Here is a 25,677-nt window from a genome sequence, read left to right on the forward strand (position 1 = left end):
TTTAGCCGTGTATAAGTTGTAGAACAGCAGTCCTAATATAACAGACTTTGAATTTTCCACTCTTAAGCATCATCTTTTTTTGTTGGCCCTTCGGTGTGATCAGTATTAGATGTGAATGTTCTTTTTGAACTTGAACTGGTCATAAACTGGTGTGGTGTTTTCTCACATAAGTATGTACTTATATATACTATATATAAAGCATATAAATTTGTGTGTGTATGTGTCATGTATTCTCCAAGTATAATGTACTCTTTAAACTTCCCTCTTTGCTGCTGCTGGCAAGGTGGCAACAATCATGACAACCAATTTAGTTCACTCCTTATGGAGGCACATCTTCTTGCAGCCCTGTGATTCTCCAGAACGTCAGGCTTTCCCTCAAGCTTGAAATGACAACAGAAATAATTATCCCTTGGCTTTAATAAAAAAACCTAATAACTTATTTCTGATGTTTATACAATAAAATTTCATGATTATTGCATGTTTGGGACTATATGCATTCTTTTCTAATTAGTGGAAGTGATGTTATGATTACTGACTATTTCCTATTCTTGTTTCAGAGTACTTTAATTTCATGTCTTATTTGTTCTTCTTCTAAAATGCTTTCACATCCATATGTGGGGCAGTAAGATGAGAAGCTTCTTGTCACACGAGCTGTCACTGACTCCTCAGGTGGTCCAGGATAATCCCTAAACGTTTTGCCTGAATCTCAGTCAACAAAGTACTACTAATATCCGTGTTAGGGAATGTGTTCCTCTGAATTACTGCAAGTGTAAAATGGTTGTGTTGTGTGTTGTTGCTATCATAGTAGCCCATGCTCGATGGCCACCTTTACTCCAGCTTCCAGAATCAGCCATAATTATTAGACCTGCCACTTTTTCTCACAGAATCTTTTTTTTTTTTTTAATGTAAGGGTTCGGGTTCAGTATTGTCTGTTGGTAGAAACACCTCTGTGTTGGTACATTTTTGAAAAAATAATTTTAAAAAAAATCCCAAATGTAGCTTGTCCTTTCCTTTATTGATTATAAGCGTGTATCTTACAGCAAAGGTATTCAGGTATTTCCTGCTATTCAGTTTTTCTTGTACATGTGTCTGTTACTTTTCTTGAGGAAAATGTGATTCAGAAATACGGTGTGAATTGTCTGTGCTTGCAAATGCATATCTGAAATAGTGATAGATTTCCTGGACTTCACTCCATACTCAGGAGAGACTGGGGCACTGTGTTTTTTAGTCTGAAGAACTGACTTCTTTCACTTGGCTTTTCTTCATAGTGATTTTGGTCCTGGCAGGGTTGAGATGCTACTGCTGTCATTCATACAGTGGTGACGGTTACTGTAAACCACTGATCCGTTACTGTGTGCTGACTCAGTGGTGAAAAGTTGCTTTAATTTCCTGCCTTTTCAAGGGTAAAATAGACTCTCTATCCCGTATGCCGGTACCTGGATTCCTGTGTTTCTAATGGAAGATACAGAACTTTGATCTCTCTCTCACTGGAGCTGCAGTTTAAACTGGTGTGTTGATATTTCCACTGTTCTCCTGTGGTTGCTGCCAAAGAAGTTAAACTGCGTAGTAGTTCTTATCGGGTGGCATTATCCACCTTGAGACAAATGAAGCGCTTGTCTTTGAAGCAAACTTTCTTAAATGCTTTGGACAGGGATGTTGTCTTCTTGTGCATTAGTATGACGCCTGGCACAATATGCAGGTGTGGACCTTTCATTCTTGCCATAATTTAGTCAGTAACAGTGATTGTAGTAATACTGCTTGTCTAGAATCATAGAATATTGTGAGTTGGAAGGGACCCATTATGTGAACATCAGAAAGATATTCATCAGCACAATATTAGATGTATTTCTGAGATGGAATGTCTTCATTTCATGACTTGCAAGATGTTTGACAGGGTGGAGAGTTGACTGGTTTTGCCATGCCTTAGAACAGTGTGATATCTTTTTCCCAAATGGAGATGTTGAAGCAGTAGCTTTAAAGGGGAAACTCCCACTTTTTTTTTTTCTCCCTCCAGAAGTGCAAACTTTGGTTTATATATAAACTTAAATTGAAAAATGAATGATCTAATGCTGTGTTCGATCTTGGTAGCAATGTATCTTATTCTGAGCTTTTCTGAAATAACAGCAGTAGCTTCTTGCTTAGCTGCACAGCAGAGCAAAACAGAGCTGACTGTGCAGCAGTTATCCTTCAGACATGTCTAAATTTTTCAGTCTATTTATGAGTATCAACAAACACTTTGTGCATACTTTCACCATGCGTTGAATGCTTCTATTTTCCTTTAATTTAGCTTAAAACTAGTAATGGAATTCCTGAGGTTTTGAAAGGAATAGCTCTTGGCAAGCCTAGAGTTTTGAAACCAAAGGCAAATTAAGATACCAAGCAAACACAGGGAGGGCTACTTCTTCAAGGAAGTATGTTAAGATTCTTCCGACATCTTAGAGTTTATTGTATTTATGTTTTTTAAAAAATATTATCTCTCTGAATTACTTCTTTCAAGCACGGTTGTTGTTATTTTTCTTTTTAAAAAAATAATCCTACTGGCACACAAGGGGACTTCCCCTCCCCTTGATGTCACTCAACAAGTTTAGCCTTTTCAGCCAACCATTAGAAGTAGAGGGTGTAAAACTCCTTTCTTTGTAGCTGTCTGTATTTTTCAGTAACTCAAACACTGATTGAAGCATGTAATTAGATTACAAATTTTAGTTTAAATGAAATAAGCTCTTGCTTTTAAATCACCACAATAATTGTAATTGAAAATAGTTGTTGTTATGCATCTATCAGATGGTACAATAATACAATCAACAATTATTTACATTTTCTAAGTATAGTTGTGCTTTTTGTAAAGTGTGTAGCTAAGACCTCCTTTAGTTTTGTGGGAATAAGAGGAGATAGGACACAGGGAATCCTGCCCGGCTGTCACAGCCTTGTCCCTCTGGCATCTGCGGAATTGCTTGCTGCAAGCGTCGTCCCTCTTTTGTACCCTCTTCCCACTAATCCCAAGGTGTGCAGTGTTCATAGAAATCTTGCGTGCTATCTCCTTTATTTAGGTTACTACATTTCTTTGTGGAGTTTCATAGCTCTATGTGCCTTCATTCAGTCCTTCATTTCTTTACAGTGTTTCTTATTATCATAAACATGTTGAATGTCTTAGAGCTCATTATCATCTCTCTCAAACTTAACTCATTTGCTTGCCATTTGCGATGCTGCTGACAGCAGTATAATCCTCTGTCGCCCAGGGCAGTTGTTTGGGAGTAGCCCTCTGTTTTTTTTCCTCTCCTCCTTGAATCCACAGTCATGTTTTATTCATATCCTCCTTCTTCCTTGTCCAAACAACGTTTTCAAGACCACATTTTCCTTTTCTGTCTTTACAAATGAAGTTTAGCCCTGTATCTGTCATCTGGAGTACTTCAAGTACCTCCTCCCTCTTCTCCTGATATTCCTATCTCTGCAATCTGTTTAAAATACAGCTGGTATGATTTTTCAGTAGTCTGCGTGACTGCTAGTTTTCCTCATGAAGCTGAAGCTCATTGTCTTTGAATTCAAAGATCTGCATCTCATATTTCTGCATCGTACTCTTCTTTTTCCCTGCTACTCTTGGCACTCTAATCAATCTATCCCCTCCTCCCCCTTTACTTATATTTCGTGTCATATTCTTCACTTTGATTTAAGAAACTTTTGAGTGTAATTGTGTGTTATATATGTTAATGCTACAAGAGAAAATGATTGCACCTCTGACTTTCTTCACGGGTATTAGAGTATCCTGTTGTGTCTCTGCTTATACAGGTGAACTACATTTTTATCTGCCAAAGCTGACAGAGACGCATGTTACCTTTGGATCTTTTCTTATAGAGACCTGTGAAATGTATGCTGCTGTATATCTTCCAAATCTGGTTCATTTGTCTAATGACTATACTTTTTACTTTGGAGTAAGCAAAGAGCACTGGTGGCATGCTTTAATCTCTGTTGTGTGAGTACAATGTTGGATTTTGTGTTATCGTGTGATTTCAGTAAATATTTTTTTTCTGCACTTGGCAAGTTTCTTTGGTGAGGCAAATCAGATGTAATCTGCAGCTTTTATTTAAATGATGATACAAATTGAATTAAACTGGCAATAAAAGTAGTATTAAGTGCCATGTCCTATACTTGACTTATTGCAGAACTAAAGCTAATATTAACAGAGGTAATAAATTTTTTTAATAAGGAAAGCCAAATGACTCTTAAATACTTTTTTTGTCTCTCACGAAACTTTGGGTCACAAGGTTTTTGTGGCTTATGGTAGTTTTTGTGTTTTGTTTTGCTGTGTGTTTTTTTTGTTTGTTTGTTTTGTTTGTTTTAGAAAGTTAAACTTATGGGGCTTCTCATTATTTAAATGTTTTTGGCTGGTAATACAAATGAAAAAGTAAAACAGTTATAATAGTTACAATAATCCATTTTAACATAGAGCTTACTGTACCTGTCTTAGAAATGTTTTAGGATAGTAGAGTTAAATCGTCATGAATCTTTTCTCGGTTATGGTAGCTGCCTTGTGTTTCATTCACTTAAAATCTAGAGCAGACTGTCATGCCTTGAAATTGAGAGTGCAGTGTATGTGTTACTCATCGGTTTGTATTGCCATAAATGTAAAAGGACTAGAACAGTGGTAGTTCTAGTGTTAATTCTCTCAGGTGTACAAACGTCTGCTAAAGTAAGCGGGATGTTTCGTATTGTTCTGTACAGTATTTGTGCAGCTAAGTAGTCTTAAATTCTTAAATAATTGGCCTCTACTTTAAGGTTCCTAAAAGCATTTAATTGGTAAATGTTTGGATGCTCTGTGTGAATGTGAATGCCTACTTTCTTTTCTTTCTGATAGTTGTCTCTTTCTTTATTTACTGTATAAGTTTTAGGCAATGGTATTCAGTTCCTGAGAGAACTTTTTCTGCACTTGCAGTTTTTCTGGGAAGGATACCATTGTGTTAATCTTTGTTATTATAAGGCATTTGGTTAAGACATTTTAGATCTCAAAGAGTAATGAACACGCTAATATTAAATACAATATTATCCAGTAAATTGTTCTCTAAACCTGAACTTTTTGGTATTTATTTAGTATTACTATAATAACATTGTTGTGCCTATATTTAGAGAAATTCTAAGTAATACATGCCAATCGGTCAGCAACTCCAGAGAGTGCTCCATTCCTAAAAATTGCTGGTCTAGAAAAGAATGTATACAGGAAGGGAAAAAGGGAATGTGCTACATAGGCTTCAGACAAGCTATTTTCTTTTTTTATTTTTTCTTGTCCTCTCCTCCTTTTTTTGGTAGACAGGTGGATGGATGAAGCTTTCTTACCAGGGCTTACAACCTCCCTCCCCAAGTTTTGTAACTTTTTCTGATAACAGAGGTGGGGAGAGCATTTCCAGCTTGTCCTCTGGGTCTTTAGTTCTAGAGCAATGTGTCTTTTGTCTCAAAGATACAGCATACACCAGAAACTTAGATAAACTTCAAGTTTCTGTAACACTCTTTGGGTTTAAGTCTATATTATGACTGTTATTATAAGATACTTATGGCCACTTAGGGTCTTGAAATATTCCTACTAGTAAAGGGCAACAAAGTGCGCTTCAAAATCTAAAATTCAAGTTACTTGTCTTGGATTTTCTGTGCCTACGGTGAATGTGGATCATCTGACCTTCACAAATGTGTTTTTCTTTTACTTTAATCCATAAGTGTCAGTACATTTGCTTAATAAATATTTATTCCTGCTTCAGGGTTCTTTCTTCTGTTAAGTCTCTATAAACTGGGCCTGTAGAGTGCAACTTCAGGTATGTCTGCTAAATTTAGATTTACTTCTCTTGAAGGGTTTGTGTTTATGTCAGCTGTAATACAGAATTCTGTTTGTTAAATGGATGTAAGTTACTAATTTTAAATGGTATGTTTTTTTAAATTGTTTCATATAAAAGTAAAAAATAGTTTAACATTGTCAGTAGTGTAAAATTAAAAAGAAAACTACCTTTCTGAAGGTAGTTTATGCCAATACAGTATCAGTTTAGCATTTTTTTGTGAATCCTTCACTGCTGATGTTAAAGTACATCAATAACAGCTATTTATACTAAAGCCTGTCCCCTATCTTGTCTCCCTGCTCTGAGGACATAAGCATCTCTGATTTATGCTGGGGCTCAGCCTAAGGCAAGCTGTGAATATTTGTGTCCAAGTTTAAGTATTTGTGAAGTGTTAAGGTTCACAGGTACAAGCATGTAAAAAACTAATTGGCAAGCAGTTAAATTAAGTTTTATGTTCACATGTCACCTCTGGTAGCTTCCTGTAACCTTATCTATTGATAAGTAATGGAGCACAATTTTGAGCGGCTCTTTATTTAGATCATGATTCATGTAAGATTTTGCTTAGTGTTTTGACTTCTCGTTGAACTATAGGTGACAAAACTTAGTGAGATATGTAGGAAGAATAATGTTCAAGTTAAGCGTATGCTGGTCAGTTTGGAATTTACTGGTTATAAGCTGTCCTTAGGAAGGATGATTTCTTTGTAGTTTGGAGTAGGAAGATGTCTGAAGAGGAGGAAACCTGTTCAACTGAGGTTTTGAGGACAGACTGAAGTACTTAATGATAAATAGCCTACTCTAGGGAAAGATCTTAATAAAATGATTAAATGTTGGCTGCTATGAGATGTTATGCTAATAGGTAGAGTGATATTAACCAGTTGTTAGGTGATATGTCAAACTGCTTTTGCACTCATTATAAGATGACTGGTTGCAGTGGTACTATTCAATTGATTGGCTGTAGTGCTGACGTAGTGAGCGATGCATTAAGGGTGATGCCTTAGATTCTTATGAAGTGTTCTATCATAAGAGTAAGTTTTTATATTGTACATGAAATGCATAGTTTTAGGCTTTTGCACCAGAAAAGTTAAGTATTTCTTTCAACATGCTATGCATTTAGTAGCTAATTATTTTGAGGTTTTTAAGTAGTTAGATTTTAGGTTTGTTCTGTATGAAATGCTATTTCGCAAGTGTGCTATACAAAGGAAATGTAGCTTCAGAAAGCCTTCTGTATTCTTGACTTCAGAACAGACAAGGAGATATCACAGAAGAATGCTTGAGATGATGGAATACTAAAGCCTAGCAGTGTATGGTGAACAGTAGAAGTATTTTACATATTAGTCCTAGAATATTTAGGGTTGGAAGGGACCTTTTAAAGGTGCTTTAAATCTAGTGCAATTCCCCTGCAGTGGGCAGGGACATCTTTAACTAGATCAGGTTGCTTGGAGCCCCATCCAACCTGACCTGGAATGTTTCCAGGGATGGGGCATCTCCAGCCACTCTGGGCAATCTGTGCCAGTGTTTCACCACCTTCATTGTGAAAAGTTTCTTCCTTATATCTAGTTAAAATCTGCCCTCTTTTAGTTTAAAACTGTTACCCTTTGTCCTATCGCAACAGGCCCTGCTAAAAAGTCTGTCCCCATCTTTCTTAGAAGCCCCCTTAAAGTACTGGAAGGCTGCTATAAAGTCTCCCCAGAGCCTTCTCTTTGGGCTGAACAACCCCAACTCTCTCAGCCTTTCTTCATAGGAGAGGTGTTCCATCCCTCTGACCATTTTTGTGGCCCTCCTCTGGACCCGGTCCAACAGGTCCATGTCTTTGCTGTGCTGAGGGCTCCAGAGCTGGACCCAGGACTCCAGGTGGGGTCTCACCAGAGTGGAGTAGAGGGGCAGAATCCCCTCCCTCAACCTGCTGGTCGCACTGCTTTTGATGCAGCATTAGTTTGAATAGTAAATATTGTGGGCTGGCTGGTAGTGATTTGAGAGAGATCTTGGTTTGCATTCATTGTAAAGACGTTCTATGAATTAATTCCAATATCAAACACAACTTCAGTGAAGTTACATCTTTGATTACTCTCATTATGAGTGGACCATTTTGAGGTGTGTGGTTATAGGAAATTTTGTAACTATATATGAAAGAACATAAAAATAGAAAGAATAAGGGGGTGTTGTCTTTGAAATGCAAGTCTAGAGTTACAAATAAAATGCAACTAAAACAACTGTCCACCAAAATGTTTGATGTTAAATTTTGTGTGTTAAAAGCTGCTTGCTGAGTTACTCATAGGCTAACCCTAATAGCAGACTTTATTTAAACTTTCTTTGGATTTCAAATCTGTATTTGTGAATATATTGCTTTTATGTTACTCATGAGAGTAAAATCATTGTTGAACGGAAATTTGGTAAAAATCTTAAAAACCTAGAAATGAGTTTCCTTTGCTCTGCACTAAAATCCCATCATGCTTTCTTTCTAAACCGAGATATGGAGGAGAAGAAAATTCCACTTTTTTTTTTTTAATAGTGTGTAATTTGGGACTAGGGACTCTTGCTTTTTAAAAAACATATTTTTATAGAAACATGTTATTACTGAGACTTTAAATTTTTGTGCTGGTGCAAATACAAAGTGAGTACGACATTCCCACTTCCTCTAAATAGATTTTTAAGTTGTTTGAATGGCACAGTTTTGCCCAGCTGCTTTACGCTTGGGTGAAGTGTTAACAGTTAAATGGGATGTCAGTAGGTTTTGTTTTTTTATTTTAGCTCAAAAATAGTGCAGCATAGCTTGAGGCAGGTAGTGCACTTTTTTCTACAGTTTGCTTTGCACAATCATCTTGAAAATGAATGATTAAACTGTTTGTAAATCCGATTACAGTATGCCTTACAGTATTTTCTTGTTTGTTTGCTTTAAAAGGCCATGATGTGAACTGCAGCAGTTTAGCAGCCGATTCGTGAGTGGTTCAGTGTTTGTCTTCTGAAGGAGGTAGGGGATTTTGTTGCGGGGCTGGCACCTTAGGAGGATAATGAATTTATCCACTAGCTCCTTGGTGATGGTGGTTGCTACTTCCCAGAACTTCATTTGATTTCCAAGAAACCTGTAAATGCTTCCTTGTGAAGTGTGTGCATTCATAGGCACTCCCTAGGCCTGTGCCTAATGTAATGAATTGTACCAATGGGTTATGTGGTGCCCTGTGATTTTTTCATACAGATTTTATTCATTACTTATACACCTATCTCGGTACTTTTTTTTTTACTAAGTTACTAGATGTGCTTCATCTAAGGTTTTATTTCACTGTTGGTAGCCTAACTCTATAGTAGTGACTTGGCAGAGATTTTAAACACTTGCAAATGTAACTAAACTGCTCAAAAGTGTCAACTATAGGTGATCCTCTAGGGAGACTCTCAAATGAGTCATGTACAGTACCACACAAGTAGTAGACTGAGTTCTGAGGAACTTATGATTACTTCTTGTTCCCTAGGCTGTCTTATGGCCAGCAAGGAAGCCTAGAGGTGCTGGAGATTAAAGAACTCTCCTATTGCTTCAGTACATAGTGAGTTAGAAAAATGGCTAAAATTAACATACCAATACAAATTTGTTCTATCCAGTTTGGCCCTAGTTCAATGAATATAATAGACAAAATATATCACCTCAGCAGCCAAGAATGCGTTTTAGATTGAATAATGTAAAAATTGCACTGTTGGCGCTACCTGATCCATGTTGCTGTTGTGTAGGACTGTTAGAATGGGAAAAGTTAACATGCTGATGATCCTGTTTGAAGTAGGCTAGTGCAATATGACTGCCTGCAAAAGTCGCTGTCTCTTCTGCAATAGAAGAATTTGCATCAGTCTGTGGCACTAGGTAGGTTTAAGAGTTTGACAGCAGCCCCCCTTGCAACATACCACAGGCTTTCCATTGCTGGCACAGCAGAAGCGAGGGATGAATATGAACTATCTGTGGTTCCATCATATATTATTTAAAAGTTTTCCAACTGTTTGTTTTCCCTTCTGCGCTACAGTTTGCTGCCCTTTCACTTGTGATATTATAGATGTATATAGGGTGCCTGGAATAATGTAAATTACTTTCCTTTGGAAGGAGAGAGGACTTTTAACATCAGTGCACATGCTTTGCATAATGTTCTTGCTTCTCTAGTTATTTTCCAGAACACTTGTGAAGCAGTATTGACTTCTAAATGAAAACCATCAATTTTCTCCTACTGTAATTTAGAGAGGAACGTACAGAGATTGATCTGCATATTCAGATAACCAACATAAATGGGTGGGAATTTATGAAGTAGCGTAGGGATGATAGGTTAATAATCTTTGAAATATGAGGGTTAAGAAATTTACTTGAAGTTGCTTGACCGTATCAAAGCACATATCATGTTTAGAGTAAGCAAATTATTAGTGTGTTTTAATGATCAGCTGTTATAAAGAATATACCTAATTGAGATGTAGAACTGTAAACCTGGGGTGTTTCACATAGGTGAGCAGCTTAAAGGTTGGTGGGGTTAAAGAGAAATTGTAGGAGCTGGGCAAGATAAGATAAGGTAGTGGATCAGCATAGGGAATTGAATGGGAACTGATAAAGAATAGGACTAGGTCTCAGTTGGGAAGAAGCTTGATTTTTGGAATATTTTGAATTTTGGGTGCTTGACTTAATTTATCCCAATATCACCTATTACATATAAAATTTGAATTACAGTGTTTTACTGTCTTAGCAGGAGCTAATTATCGTGTTTCTTAGTTCTAAATTACTTTCAAAATATCTGCAATATTGTTAGACAGGGATAACTGTGCTTTTATTTTGGGGTGTCTTCCAGTGTAGGCAAAGGGCAATAAATGGTTAGAGTATCTAGGATTAAAGTGCACCATAAGTAGCATAATGATTATTTCACACTGCTTCTGTAACTATGTCTACATTTTCTTCAGTTCCTTTCTATTTCTGTTCCAGAAAATACTTTTGCAGATTTTGTCGTTGGATTGCAGCTTCTGCAACATACTCATGTTGACTAATTAAATTGTTCCTGGATGTAATGTGTTGCTTTGACAGAAGCTTGTGTTTTGTTTGCTTGTACAGTCTGACACACACCATTTTCATTTGCTTTTGAATTTTTTTATATTAACTGCAGAAGTACAGAGAGAAAGAATAGGAGTCATGGTTTATCTTGGATTATCCAAACCTGCTTTGGAACCTTATTGCCAAAGGCTATTATGCTTAGTGATTATTATGTTTATGAAGTAGTTGTATTTTCTCAAACCACAATTCTTGTAAAAGGATAATTACGTTAAAGCTGGGGCTATTCTTTGCAGATTCTGTGCCAGCGCCGAAATACTTTCAAACAATACGTAGTTATCATTTCAAAGATATCCTTTTAACTTGAAATACTAAGGAGTGTAATAAGTTTTAAAAACATATTACTGTCCTTCTAGTTTACTGAATATTAAGGTGAAAGCAAGCCATCTTGCACTGCCATTAGAAATCAGATGTGAGATGTGCTATTTCCTATGAAGGCTTAAAGTTTATGTTCTTGCTCTAGATTAATCTTTATACTGTCGATCTTTTCTGGAGTGGTTGACAAAACTCTTGCTGTTTGCAGCTGTTGTTGCTGAACACTTTAATAATCACGTTTAGCAAATCACAAACTTCCAAAGGTTTCATGCTCTGTGTTTATGTAACATGTAATTTAATACTGAGTTGGATAATGCTTGAGCTGGAGTTTGTAAAGATGCTTGACATCCATAGTTGACTTTTTGAAAAAATTATGGGAATGACTTTATCAGTCAAGTGGAAATACTTAAAAGTCAGGAGCTTAGTCTTAATTTGTACACTTAAGTGAAGTTTTACCTTTTTATTTTAAAGAAATGCAAAAGTAAATAAACTTTTTTTTTTTTTTTTTTAAACAAAACCTGTACTGGCTAAATTGTCACTAATCCTGTTCCTAAACATTTAGAAACTTTTGAAACTGTATTTGTGTGGATTTTTTGACACTTTCACTGCAGTGTAAATGGAAGTTTGAAATAGCATTGTTAGAAGTTGTAGAATGCCTACATGCTGCTTGTATAAGTCTAGATTTAATAAGTCTTATCAATACCATTCTTGATGTTGCAACCAAAATAGTATAGTATTATATACTATATATAGTACAGTATTATTATATGATATATTGTATTATTATATTATACTATTAGTATAGTATTATATACTATGAATTATTATAGTATACATACTTCAATATTATAATAAATACTATGTATAAAATATAGTATAAATTATAAACCTTACTTTTCCCAACTTTTAAACAGATTTCAGTATTTGCTTGAAATTATACTTTGCACACATAACTCTATCTTTATATGAACTTACCTTTGCATAAAATATGTTGAAAGAAAGCAGTTTCAGAGGCTACAGCCTGTTTTCTTTTCCCTTATGTGTTCTATACGTTTCTGTAAAAGTGGTATACAAGTTGACGTATTTTAGCAGATCCCTGTAATATCTTTTGACGTTATAAGGAAGCTGTATTTTCATGACTGCTTTAAAATGGTCGAAGTATGACCTGTTGCCAAAAAAGAAGAGAGTATGATTTCTCCTTGGGCTTCATGGTCCAGCCTTACGTTTGTTGGCACTAGTAATAGAGTGGCCTTCTGATCAGCGCAGTGGTTTGGACTGAAGCTTGTCTGGCTAAATATAAGATTAGCCAGAGCAGAAAAGACCATATCTTTCAGCTGCAGTCACCTCTAGATCAGCTGAAGTTAACAGAAAATAGCATTCCGAGAAAGAAGAGCACAGCAGTTAATTTAAAATATCCCATCTCATGATGTCTATTTAATTCACAAAAGGAAAACTTCACAGTCACTACTTGATAGCTGTGCACCTATTTTCTATACATGGGAGGAAACAATATGTGCTTGTTATAAATTGAATTTGTATTATCTCAGAAACATAGGCTTGGTTTTGAAAGGGGTGTTTTTGTTCTCTCTTACCTGCTGTCAGTTCTAGTAGACAAACTCCTATTAGAGAATTTCAAATTTTTAAAATAAATCATTATTTTTGACATTTTTCTGGGCTTCAACGTCAGCATATAAAGAACAACAGTTGAGTGTGACATAGATATGTAAATATTAGTATTGAGTCATTTGGACTTCTCTGTGATTTCACAACAGTCATAAGAAATTATTTTAATTTTTTTTTTCCAGGGAAGCAAGCAGGAGTTGGCAATGTAAAAGTTTATGGAGTAGCCTAATATTTAATTTGCAATATTTAGAGTGGCCTTTTGTGAGTGTTACACAACTGTTTTGATTATCAATATTTACTGTTTAGGCTTTTTTTTTTTTTTTAAGGTGTACAGTCATCTTAGTTATTCCCTTTATGTAGCTAATATAAAATGCTCTGGTTAAAGTACATAGGCACTACTCATAATGGAAGTGATATATGAATAGAATAAAGCTGAATTTTTCCTGTAGATGGTATTTTTTTATATCCTTCTCCCCACCTCATAGTCATTCCTGTACCACACACATTTAAATATGGCTACTGGGACACAATTAATGTAGTGTGGTTTTTTTAAATTGTGAAAGAGAATATTTAAGAGAAACTAAAACCTTTTAAAAGTTTAGCTTTAATCTTGTGTATATGGTTAAAAGAGCTTTTCACAATTCCAACTGTTTAGAAAGTTGTCTGCCTGTAATGTTAAAATCTTTGATATAAAATGTGACCCTTATTAACATGAGCATCTGCTTATATGACTAGAAAAAACCACCCATTGTCTTTAATCTTAACCTTAATATTTCCTTTTCAGTATAAGTACTTGTTGCTACCTATAAAATAATTGTGCTTCTGGTTATGTACTGCTTAGATTAGTGCTGTTCCTCTGATGTGCAGAATAAATGAAGATGCAAAATTATTTGGGATTTCTCCTCACTGTTACATTCAGAATGATGGAAAGATTTTTACGTGAAATTTAAATTCTTAACACTAACTTGTAGCTTTACTGGGTTTGAAGGGTGGTCTTGAAGGGTGGTCTTAGACACAGCTATTGACAGGAATTTTTTTCTCTGTTCTCCCCCAAAACATCCTATCTGTCCCTGTTGCTTGAAGACAACAGAAACCCCAGGTTTCTGGAGTTGCAATGAATCGGTAGCAAGCTTGTGATGTTAATTACATATTATTAAAAACATCTGGCTTTGCTATTCATACTGCTGTCGTCTTCTGAATAAACTAAATAAGCAAGAACACTTAAATATTTTGAAATTGAAAGCATCAGTTTCTGGTAATTGAAGATGTGGCATTTAAAGAGTGACTTAGAAAATACATGTAAATCTTAATGGCATCCTTAAGTGGTTCATATTTATCTTTTTATTGTTGTAAAATATTATTATATTATATATATAGTATATCTATAAAATATATATATATAGGTAGATTTCTGTGGGAAAACGTGCACAGAGTATAACATACATGCCTGTGCTGTCGGTAATTTATTTGACTGCTTTTGGTGGTGGTTTGAGGGCGGTGTTTGTCTGTTAACTCAATGTGAAATGATAATCTTTGCATTAGTCCTGACAGGTCTGTTACAACTTTTTGAGAATTAGTGTTTCCTTTTACAAGTAGCATGATTTATCTAGCTGGCACAGGCAGCAATAGCAGTGATGAGATGGAGGCACAGGCAGGCTTAAGGTGCCTTAAAGTTTCTAGAAAAAGCAAAGAGATCACTCCTTTTTACAAAACAAAGCCTATTTCAGAGTTAGTGGATCAAATATGATATTTTTGTGTTGTGAGACCACATGTAAAATCCATCCTGCTTGAAACCAGTCACACTGGGTAGCTGAGTTGTTTTTGTGTGTGGTAAAGCTTTGTAAAGGAGAAACAGCGTGCTCAGGAGCTAGCTGTGTCTGTATTACCATGCCAACGGTTACAAATGATTGTGTCCTTCTCCCTGTTTATCGTGTAGCTTTGGTAAAGATTGCACTTTTTGCATTAGAAACTGATAACTTGGATAATTCTGCCTATTTTCGCACTAACGTAATTAATGGATGTTTCAATCCAACTAATGACCAAAGTTCTTCCAACCAGTCAAGCATACTTGCTGATGTGTTTCCAAAACATGCCAATATCCAAAATTACAAGCTTGCTGGGCCACTGGGCCAGATCGATGAGATAATTTTTGTGCATTTGGTAGAAATAAGTTGCACCATCCTAATGACTATTTATTCATTGAAGTTCTCACTGGTTGTTTATGGTGTAATCCATGCTAATACATGTTCAACTTCATTTACCATGCAGTGACAGTTTTTTAAATGTTTGGGTACATGTTCTTCTGACCCATCTATGAGCAAAGATCTGAAAATGGTTATGGAAAAGATTTTAATCTCACATGATTGAGCCTCCTATATATGGACCTTTGAACTTACTAGTTGTGTTATCTCTAAGAATACAGTTCTTGTAAAAAAGTAAACTACTTCTGGGGTAGCATGTCTTGAGAATGTCTTTATTTCAAAGTCTTCCACCATTTTCTTCCTTTGTCTCTTGTACTATTGCAGAGAAAGGTTTTAAATATAAAAATAAAAAAGTGGATTTGTCAGTACTGTCTGCTGACTGTAAGTATAGCTGGAGCACCTTAGGAAGCTTTGTCTAAGTCAAGTTTACTGACAAGTTGTATGCTTTCCCCTTTCCAAGCCTGTACCCATCAGCTGTACGTTTGATGTCCTTATGGTTGTGGGTTTGAAGGGTTATTAGCAGTACAATATCAAATAATACCTCTGTAAGTATAGAACTGCACATAAACACTCATAACTTATGCAAGGCACTTAACTTGCATGATAAGCATAACACACTTTGAACATAGTTGAAATTGGTCTGATCATTGCCAGTTCTTGGATGGAGAATACTTTCACTGCACGGGAACAGACAAAAGCAAAAGATACCTCTGCCATAAACCGGGGATGCTAGTTTAGACTGGTAGAGGTGTTCCTGTCAAGGAATTGTGGCTGGCCTTACAGTTTTCATGTCTGTTACAACGTGTGTAATGGTCAGCTGAAATTAAATCTCTCTTGCAGTAGCTGCAATATAAATATTAGGGCAGGGATTACCAACTGTTTTTTAGAGTTTATGGTCTAAATGGATGACAGGCATGCAAAATAAGAAACTTATGTATTACGTAAGTGATTGTAGGTTGACAGCAATGGTGGTAGGAAGGTTCTGGATATGGAGTAGGGATGAGCTGAACAAAGAAAATGGAATGAGAAGCAGATAGCTGAGATGAGGTGTGGTGAGAGGAGAAGGAGCAAGGAAGTGAGATGAAGACTGTAACAGAAAGACAAGGTCAAGCCAATGTAGGAAAGACAATCAGTGAGATCTACAGAGACTCTTCTAAATGTCCTGGAAACCAAAGGTGCTGGCATTGTCACCTCTGTCCCTGTCACCTGGGGTACTCATCTGGCTTCATCTGACTGGCCATCTCCACTGGACAGAATAATCAGCAATGTGGTGATACTCATCACCCTAAGGATTCACTAAACTCCAAAGTTGGTACAAAAGGGCCAATTGTTATTTTCAGGGTATTTCCCTGTGATCTCTGTGGCAGGAGATGGAAGCTCTATGAAAGACAGGGAAAAACATAAAAATTGAGGTAGACGGAAAATGAAGGAACAACGTATTCAGTAGTTAAGCTTTATGAATCAATTGTCATATAAAATTGTTACCTGAACTGTGTACTTCTGGAAAACCTCCTCTTAACACAGTACAGTGAGGTGTTTTTTTCTGTATTGAATAGGTGAAACTCGTTATTAAAGATACTAGATCAAAAGTACCAGTTATGTTAATGAAACCTTAACGTTTACACTTCAGACTTCATAGCTTTGTTACCTAGGAAACTTTTTTATTTTTCTATCCAAAGATGCACATATTTTCAAACCACGTGTGTTCATTGATGTTATATCCGCTGTCCCATGTTTTATGGTACTCAGTAATCACTTCTGTAATTTATGTCAGTCTTGTATGTACATGATGATATGCTAAAATGTAGTCCTTGGCAGGAGTATTATTTCAACACGAAGTTCAAATGTAGTTTTTATTCTAGAACTGCTTTTGAAAATAATATTGGAGAAAGGGGTTATTTTTTGTTTTGGGCCAACATTTATTCTTAGTCATTAGTTGCTTAAGGCTAGAATGGAGGAACCTAGTCTGGCTCCTTCATGCTCTGATAAGATACTACATCTCACCCATTCACTCTTGAAGTCAAAGCAGTTAATTTTCTACTTAAATAATGAATTCCAGAAAGTTATCTGGCCTTCATTTCAGAGCTACGCAAGACATCAAAGCTCCACCAGCTTATTACAGACATTAATTACCATGTACTTATGATATGTTTAATTATTTGGTGGGTTTTGTACTTAATGGTTTTCAAAAACTTTTTTTTAAATTCTCAAAGACTCTATCAAGTTATCTCATCTTGAAGTGTAAACTTTTTTCCATTCAACCATTGATTTTTGGGTGTAAATAGTTATTAAACTAACTTCTAAACCTTAGAAGTTCCATCTTAATCCATTTGTAATGAATTCATTAGGATAGAACAGCTCGGGTATCTGGCAGTATCCCACATCTCTTAGACACAAGAGAGCACCTCAAAAGTCATTACTGCGTTTCTTCACAGAATAAAACACCATACAGGGATTTCGGGTGACAGAGTGTTCAGCTAATAAAATATAGATGAAATAGCTCCTCAGAAATTACTTTTAAATTGGTGGGGTTTGTTATGATAAGTAGTAAAGCCAAATCCTCGCCGTGGACAGTGCTGTTTCAGTTTAGCTGGTGTAGAAACTTTCCTGAGCAGTTGAAATGTGTTGTAGGGAATGAGAAGATCCCTTAACTACTTTACAAGAGTTTGAATATTAACAATGGTAACAAGCAATTTCCCTTACTTTAAAAAAAAATTGTTAAAATGTATAGTTTACTATATTAGAAATGCTAATAAGCTGGAGTAGAGAAACATAAAAAGGGAAGTCAGTACTTTATATAGGTATTTTACTGCTACACCTAGAGAAGGGACTTAGTAAATCAAATATGTGTTGGAAGCGGTTTTTAACTTGCATTCATCTGTACTTGAAGTCTAGCTTAAGATGTTGAACCACATAAATTAATACTAAATTTAAAACACAAACCTAGTTCTTAGAATTGAGTGAATTAGAATAGATTTTTGTTGTCTTTCCATTCTTGTCTAGGTAAGTGCCAGCAAGCTTTATGGGCTTGTTATTTAGATGGGTTTTATGCCAAAACATTTTACATCCTGTGTTTTTAAACAAATTGTGCTGTTTTGCTAGAATCCACTGAGTTTTCACCCACAAAATGCTGTAGTTGTAGAATCTGTGAACGATTGCTTTTTGTATCATCTTTGGGCAGACTTCTAATACCCCAAAGCAACAAACTATGTAACTATAGTTATCTGTCCTCTTCTAGAAAATTGTTGGATTGGGGTGGTATCTGGTATCCATTTTGCTCCTTGCACCTGCTTTAAAATTAAGCTGCAAGTCTCAGGGGTGGGTCAGAATGGTAACTTTTTAAATGTTTCTGTTAAAAAAAAAAAAAAGGGGAGGGCAAAAAAAAAAAGTCTAAATTTGAATTCCTCTATGTTTTGTCCTTTCTTTCAAGTTTTCTGTGATTTTTTTCATTGACGATAAGGTGTGATTGATTAACTGCAGCACAGAATACAGTAACTACAAAGGTGTATCTGTGGGCATAGTTTCAAAGAGCATTTCTGTTGGTGGTGCTGTTGATATAAACAGTGCCACCCCCCTTGTGTTTGTGGTGAACCTGATCAGGAAGCTGGTCCAGATTAAAAAATAGCTGACCAAGGAAAACAATGATTTTTAACCCAGATCAGTAATGAGTGACATGCTGATGTTTGGAAGTGATGAGTAACTGGAGAAACATTTTTAGAAAGTAGAACCTAAGATAGCTGAAGTTTGGGTGGGTATGGGGCTTTCTTACTATTTTTTTGTTTGTATTTTATTTCTCAGTAGCAATAAATGATATTTTGCATACATTTAGGCAGAAATGTACATACTAGCTGGAAGAGGAACATAAGTCAGTTTATCTCTGGTCAAGTTGTGCTAACAAAGCTACGATCTGGGTACGGCTGTAAGTCCCAGCTGAACTAAGCACGCAGCTAGCTGTAGTCCTGCTCCCCCTTGCACATTCCTGCCTTCTCTCAGTTGTGCCAGCTCTGTCACTAGACCAGCAGGGAGGCAGCTCAGGAAGCTAAACTGGCTGAAGCATAACCTTCCAAAAATATATTTTCTGCTGCTCCATGAGAGACCATGGAGACCGATGAGAGCCAGAGCTCACCTGTGGCCAGGAGGAGAACCTATGCTGTACCACTGACTTGTGTTCTTGTGAAGCCTCCAGACATCAGGAGTGTGACCTCCTGAAAGGTGGCTGTGTGTATTTCTCAGCAGCCCTGCTGTCCTGCTTTTGCTCTCTGCACTGCTGGCCTGTCCCTCCACACTACTGCTGCATGACCCTTACCTGGTTTCAGCTGTCCCCTCTCCCCTCTGCTCCCCTGGCACCCTTGCAATTCTCCATTGCCTCCTGCAAAGTGCTGCTCAAACTGGAGGGGAGAGGAGGAAGGATGGGAAGGTGAAATGAGCCTTGAGCTTGTGGACTTCAATTTGAGGAATGCTGGTTTAGGAGATGCAGTGGCTAGCATATGAATAGGGACCCTTCATAAAGGAGACAACTTGTCTGTTTTAGCCAATGAAGCAGTTAATATCAGGAATACTTCAGAATTGGCGACTCCCGTGGAAGTCTGCAGGGCTTTCAGAGCATCCGTAGTACATTTATTTTGTAATAATGTAATAAATAAATATTTATTTATTTTGGGTTCTTGTTTGCAAGGCCTTTTTGAAGTTTAATAACAAAAAATGTAGCAGAAGATCTATTGTTTGTACCTTTTAAGCTCATATACTCTACCAAGTGGTACTAATTCAATATCCATTAAATAGCACAGCTGGTGCAGAATAATGAGTGTGATCTGCTTGGGTAGTGTTATTGAATAAAGAGAGTATAATATAACTATGAAGAATTAATGTAGTGTATCCTAGGAGAACACATGCTGGTTGTTTCTTCTCCCATCCTTACCCTTCAATGTATATGTTTTCCACTGTGGAAGTTCATCGGAAGAAAAAAAAAAAAAAATTGTATAGCTGTGGAGGGTAAATTTTGGAGGCTTTAGTCCCAAGTAAAGATGACACCCTGTTGTGAAATTGATACCATTTTCAAAGGGTGCTACGGGTGCTGCTTTGACATAGTCATGGCTAGTAATGGTGATAAAGTTGTGGAATCTTCAGCAGTCTCTGGAATTAATCCTTTATGAGAGAAAATGGGCATTCAATATAGCCATCAGATGCTAGCCAAACAGGTGGGCAAGGACAAGCTTGTCCATGCTAGCTATTAACCAAATCAGCTTGTTTCCCATATGCAAGAGTGTTGAAGTTTTAGTGTGGTATTTTAAACTACATCGACCTCATTCTTAATATCTAGAAGTTGCAGAAGTTTGCAGTACAAGAGATTTGCTCACAAAATAATACAGAAACATAAAGCCAGTGTGAACTCGTATGTAGAGATTACCACTGAATGCAGTTGGTAGAGAAACAAAATATCTATGAAGGCTTTGAGGACTACAGTTGATTTGACACTGTACAGTAGTCAGAATTTCTCACATCCAGGGAGGGGTGGAGGTGTGTGAGGTTTGTCTGAGGGTGAAACTTAAGGCTATTGTCGCAGCACCAGGAAAGTTCAGTGCACTTATTAGGCTTTTCATGTAGGATTTTTTTTTTTTTAAACTGAATTATGTCACTCTTGTTCATTCAGAGAGGATTATGGCTGAGTCTTCATATGTACTTATGAATCCCAATCTTGAATAAAACTGCTATGTGAGAGCATGTGCTGCACATATTCAAGCATCATAGTTGTTGATTAGAAAACATGCATGTGCTATCAAGACAAGAATACAGAAAGGTTGTTTTTTTGTCCTTAAAGATTATCTGCCACTTAAGATAATAGGTGATAATTTCAGTACTGTAAGGTGAATATGACTTACAAGCATTGGTACCTTCAACTATACAGAAGAGTCACATGACACACAAAGTCAACAGTTTAATCCTGAAAACTTTCCACAGAATTTATTTTCTAAATGACACCTAGTCAAACTTGTTAATGGAAGGAATCTTATGGAAGGACTGGTTTAAATAAAAGTATTGATGACTTTTTTTGGTGAGGGAAGCTTCATTTTATTGTAAACTTCTGTTCTTCAGCGTGGCACTGTACAAACAGTCCTTCAAACTACAAATTTGGGACAATAAAATGCCTGAAGAATGGGCTTCAGTAATGTCTTGGGAAGAGTTAAGTCTTACAAAAAGAAGAATAAAATCAGGTTTGGTTTTTTTTTTTTTTCATTTCCCACCATCTCAAATCATCCCACCCCAGATAATATTCTTCCAGGTAATAAAGATATAGTTGGTAATAGAGATTTAGAAAGGTGTCACAGGGGAAAAAAAACATGTAAATAGTAATAAATCATGAGGTCCACAATTGGTGGTATTGAGGAATTTTAAAATATGTCTGGGTTTGCAAGCAATTTGTGCATTCTTACGTTACAATCCATTATTTTGAAAAGTAAAAGAGAGCAAATGGTTACTCAAGCTAACTTCGTAATGAAACCAGGGGTTCTGTGAAAATTGTTTTACAATACTAATTAAACATGAAGTTAGTTTATCCTTTTAGGAAGAATGGTATAATAAAATTCAGTGCAAGATCCTACGGAAGGGCAAGGTATTTGTTTCTTTGATCTCCAAGTTACTTGACAGTCATTCTCTGACAGATTCCATTTACTTGCACTCTTGTGTCCACTTGGTCAACAAGCAGCAAGACTTGTGCCCAAGTGGTTTAGCCAGGATCCTTTGTGAGTGACACTGGACAAGTAAAAAGCTGTCACATCCTTATGACATCTCTGGACTCCTTATTGACTGGTGATGCCAAACTGATTTTTGGATGATCTTTTATATCTTTGAACCATCATTAGGTGTCGTGGTGGGGTTTTCTCAATCTTCAACTTCCATAAATCTTAGGAGGGGCAGCTGTTCATTGTCTGCTTTTCCCTTTTTTTTTTTTTTTTTTTTAATAGATGTTTTAAAGATATGTCAATAGTCTGTTTTGAGGATGCACTAACAGGAAAAGGAAGGATATATGCAGTGTGATGCAACCTCAGTGCTATCCTTCTTGTGTTAGGCTGCAGGCTCTTCCACTGGCAAGTGGTCTGATCAAAGAACAGGCCTTACTACTGGGACTACTGTTGTGGGAACGATGCTCTTCCCTATCAGGACAAGCTAAGCTTTAATCTTTGTTCTGCTTCTTGTTCTGGTGTGTAGACACTGACGTGCACCACACCTCCCCCCCCCCCCGCCCCGTTTCCATTTATGTTGAATATCCTAATGATGCTTTTACAGATCTTTACAATATTAGGAAGAGGTTTATACAAAGAGGACAATTCATCATGGATTCTGTAGAAAGGTATGTTTATTCTTTGCTAAAAGAAAATACTGTGTGATGTTAGCATTGGACAGCAGTTGTCTAATGTGGTATAATAGTCATCCAAGAGAATAAAGCTTTGTAGGACTCTGTATTGAGACATCTGGGTCCCTGCAGCAATTTCTGTAGTGTTTCGGTAGCCTTCAAGAAGGAAACACTTTATAAGACCCCAAAATGAACTTTTTAAAAAATGGAAATATAATACAAGGAAATGGACCTTTTAGCTGTGTTAGTTGTAAAGTACTGAGAATAAAGATTTTTCATTTAACTTGGCTCTCAGCTCTCCACTGTACGGGTAGATCAAACTACAGGTTTTGGTAACTTCCATCTCAGATAGGAAAATATTTTTTAGGGCATGGATCAGCTAGACTAATAGGGACTAATGTACTCCCTAACAAAGGAGTACACAAAACTAAAGAAGATGTTGTAGTTATTTAATTGCATAGAAGTTGACTGTAAGGGTTTCATAAGTGAAAATAAGAAAATTGTTGCTTGGATGCACAGCTGTGATTATACTTGTGTTTTACTTAAATCTGCTGGGCAGATCCTAATAATCAGAATTTTAATCAGTTGGTGTAGCCCAAGGTAGAGACAGGCATCTACACAGTCAGGTTACCATGGTTTAACAAATTAGCCACATTAACTAAAGGTGCTTGTGCTCTTTTTCATTGCAAATTCAAAGAAAAAAAAAATTACTCTAAACCTGCTTTTTGGCAGATGCAGTTCAGTGGTGACAAAAGGTGCCCTAAGATTGTGAATCTTACTTCTCATCAGCTACCAGTGAAGACTCTACGTAGTTTTGATTTAAAGGAGTAACTAGCTATTCTTAATCTTCACCTTTTATACAATGAATTGGGGTCACAGGGGAAGTAAAGTTAAATGCTTATTAGAATTTCTTCTTAATGTGGGAAGAAAAAAAACGTACAAGCAGCATGTGAGGAGGCATATAAACAGAACTACAAAAATCATCAAATGTGATGAAAAGAGTTCTATGCAGAAAAGGGAGAAATGGTAAATACAGAAGACAAACTATTTTTAAAAGCACCTAGATTTAATAATATTTTGGGAGGATGGGATTGTCAGTTTTCCAAGAAATAAAGACCGTCCACAAAAGCTAGATGTTTGAGTAAGGCCAGGTTCCTTGTATCCAACTGCTGCGAACTTGCTGATAGTGAAAGAAGAACCAATGGATGGATGAAGAAGGGCACATATTAAGAATACATACTGAAACTGTATTTGTCTATTTTTATAAAACACGATGGTGTGGTCTTAGTTTTGATAACATGTTACAGACTCTGCTTAACATTTCAGTGAGAAAGACCTTGCAGGCTTTTCAGTGTTGTTTCTATTAATGTATTACAAGACTGTGTGAAAAACATGTCAAAAACATAAAAGCAAAACTTAACCTTTCCTGAAATGTTTGAATGAACAATATTTCAGAGATTAAAATATTACAAAATATAAACTCAATGCCATGTACTTAATTATGAAATTTAGCACTTTGCTGGCTTTGAAGACTTGGCAAGAGCTGTGGGCCTCAAGTTTTAGGAGGCATTTGTGGTTAAATATTGGAGAGCTGACTCACTATTTAAACAGTTTCAAGCCAGGCATCGTTTTCAAGAATTAAGCTAGATTCTCTCTTCCTCTTAGGCCCCATTACTTGACTTAATTGTTGTAGCTTTCTACTTTATTTTCCCATCTCTTTGCATTTTTCCTTTATCCTGTATCCAAAAAGCTTTTTCATAGCACTGATGCTTAAAACTTCACTCCCCTTTCTGCTGTTTTTTTCTTGAGTAAAAACGATGCTTTTTGTATATGCTGTTCCTCAGAGGACACTTTTAAAGAGATTTAGAATTTCCAAGAATAAAATAATTTAGTCGTGCTTGCTTGTTTAACCTAATGTCGTGGTTTGGATTTTGATGTTCTGGCTGTTTCTTTTAAAAGGATGTAGTTAATCTGGCAGACATTCACAGAAAACAATATGGTGGTGTGGATCTGGAGAAATTGTTTTAGTAAGAAATTGAAAAATATTTGCATGTGTGTAAGTTGTTTTAAAAATGATACCAAGTAAAATATAAGCCTTGTTTCTCTGGACGTTTAGAGTAAGAGGATCGCTTTTTGGATAGCGATTAAAGAATAGAACCAGGAACGTTGTCCCACATCCTGAGAAAGATTAATGGGGATGGTAGAGCAAATGGCTTGTGTGCTCCTGTTCAAGATGCATGTCCATTAAAGACCTAGAGTTTTTGAAATGTGCTGGGGTAAAGATTTGAAACTCCATTTAATGCCATGTGTATATATCTCTCTCTCTATGTACCTATCGAACAGTTGTATCAACCTAGTGCCTGGATGAAATGTGTGATTACCTTTTATATTGCGTTAGAATAAGCCAAAATATGGGGTGCCACACCTCAGGATAAGGCAATGTGGGTCTTAAAATGTCACACTAGAATGAAGTGGAGAGGTGTAGGATCAGGGTCATGTAAATCAGTCTTAAAAGTCATGAAGTATTTGAGTGTTAGCACAACTTCGCTGCCTGCTGCAGTTTTCTCTGCTTGTCTAACTCTGCTCTTTGAGTTGGTCTTTAATCTTCAGTTCTACTGTAATTGTGGGGAATATAAGAGCTTTTCTGTCAGAATGAGCGTGGTTTTTTTTAGGAATTACTGATGAACTGTGTTCCAAGAAACGTTTAACTAACTAACTTAAATTTGAGCATTTTGCTAAAATGATCACTTTTAAGGAGAACTGTAGAGAATTAATTTAATACTAACATGCCATTTCAAAATTTTACATAATGACTCTTCAAGATCAGTCGCGAGTCCTGCATTTAAACAAACAACCAAGACTCCTAATTTGCTTTTCTTTATGTTTTTTTTCCCTGTTTTTTAAATGGTATTGGGTATTTTTATATAGCACTAAGGCAGGGTGGGGTGGGGGCAAAGAAGTAACAACTTGCTGATCACTGAATCCAAATATACTGAGACATATACAGCAAAACAGATCAAGTTGTGAGGATCTCGGTGTTAAAAAGGAGGAGTAAGAAAAGAAAAGAAAGCCTCCTGTGAGTTTGAGGAGCAGGCGGTTGGCAGCGGCAGGAGGTGCCGGCGGAGGAATGCTGCTGAGAGGGCGAGTTCCCGGTGCGATCATGCATCAGCCTCCTTGCCGCATGTTCAAAGAGGGCTCCGAGGGCAGCGCGCCGAAACGGCAAGCTTGTGTGCTGAAGCTTGTGTGTGGTTGCAATAATTTTGTTTTCATAGGAGCCAGAAGGCTTTACAGTTTAGCTTGGGTTTTGCCAGGTTT

The sequence above is a fragment of the Phaethon aethereus genome (assembly GCF_964289735.1).
Source record: "Phaethon aethereus genome assembly, chromosome: 1".
Lineage (NCBI taxonomy): Eukaryota > Metazoa > Chordata > Aves > Phaethontiformes > Phaethontidae > Phaethon > Phaethon aethereus.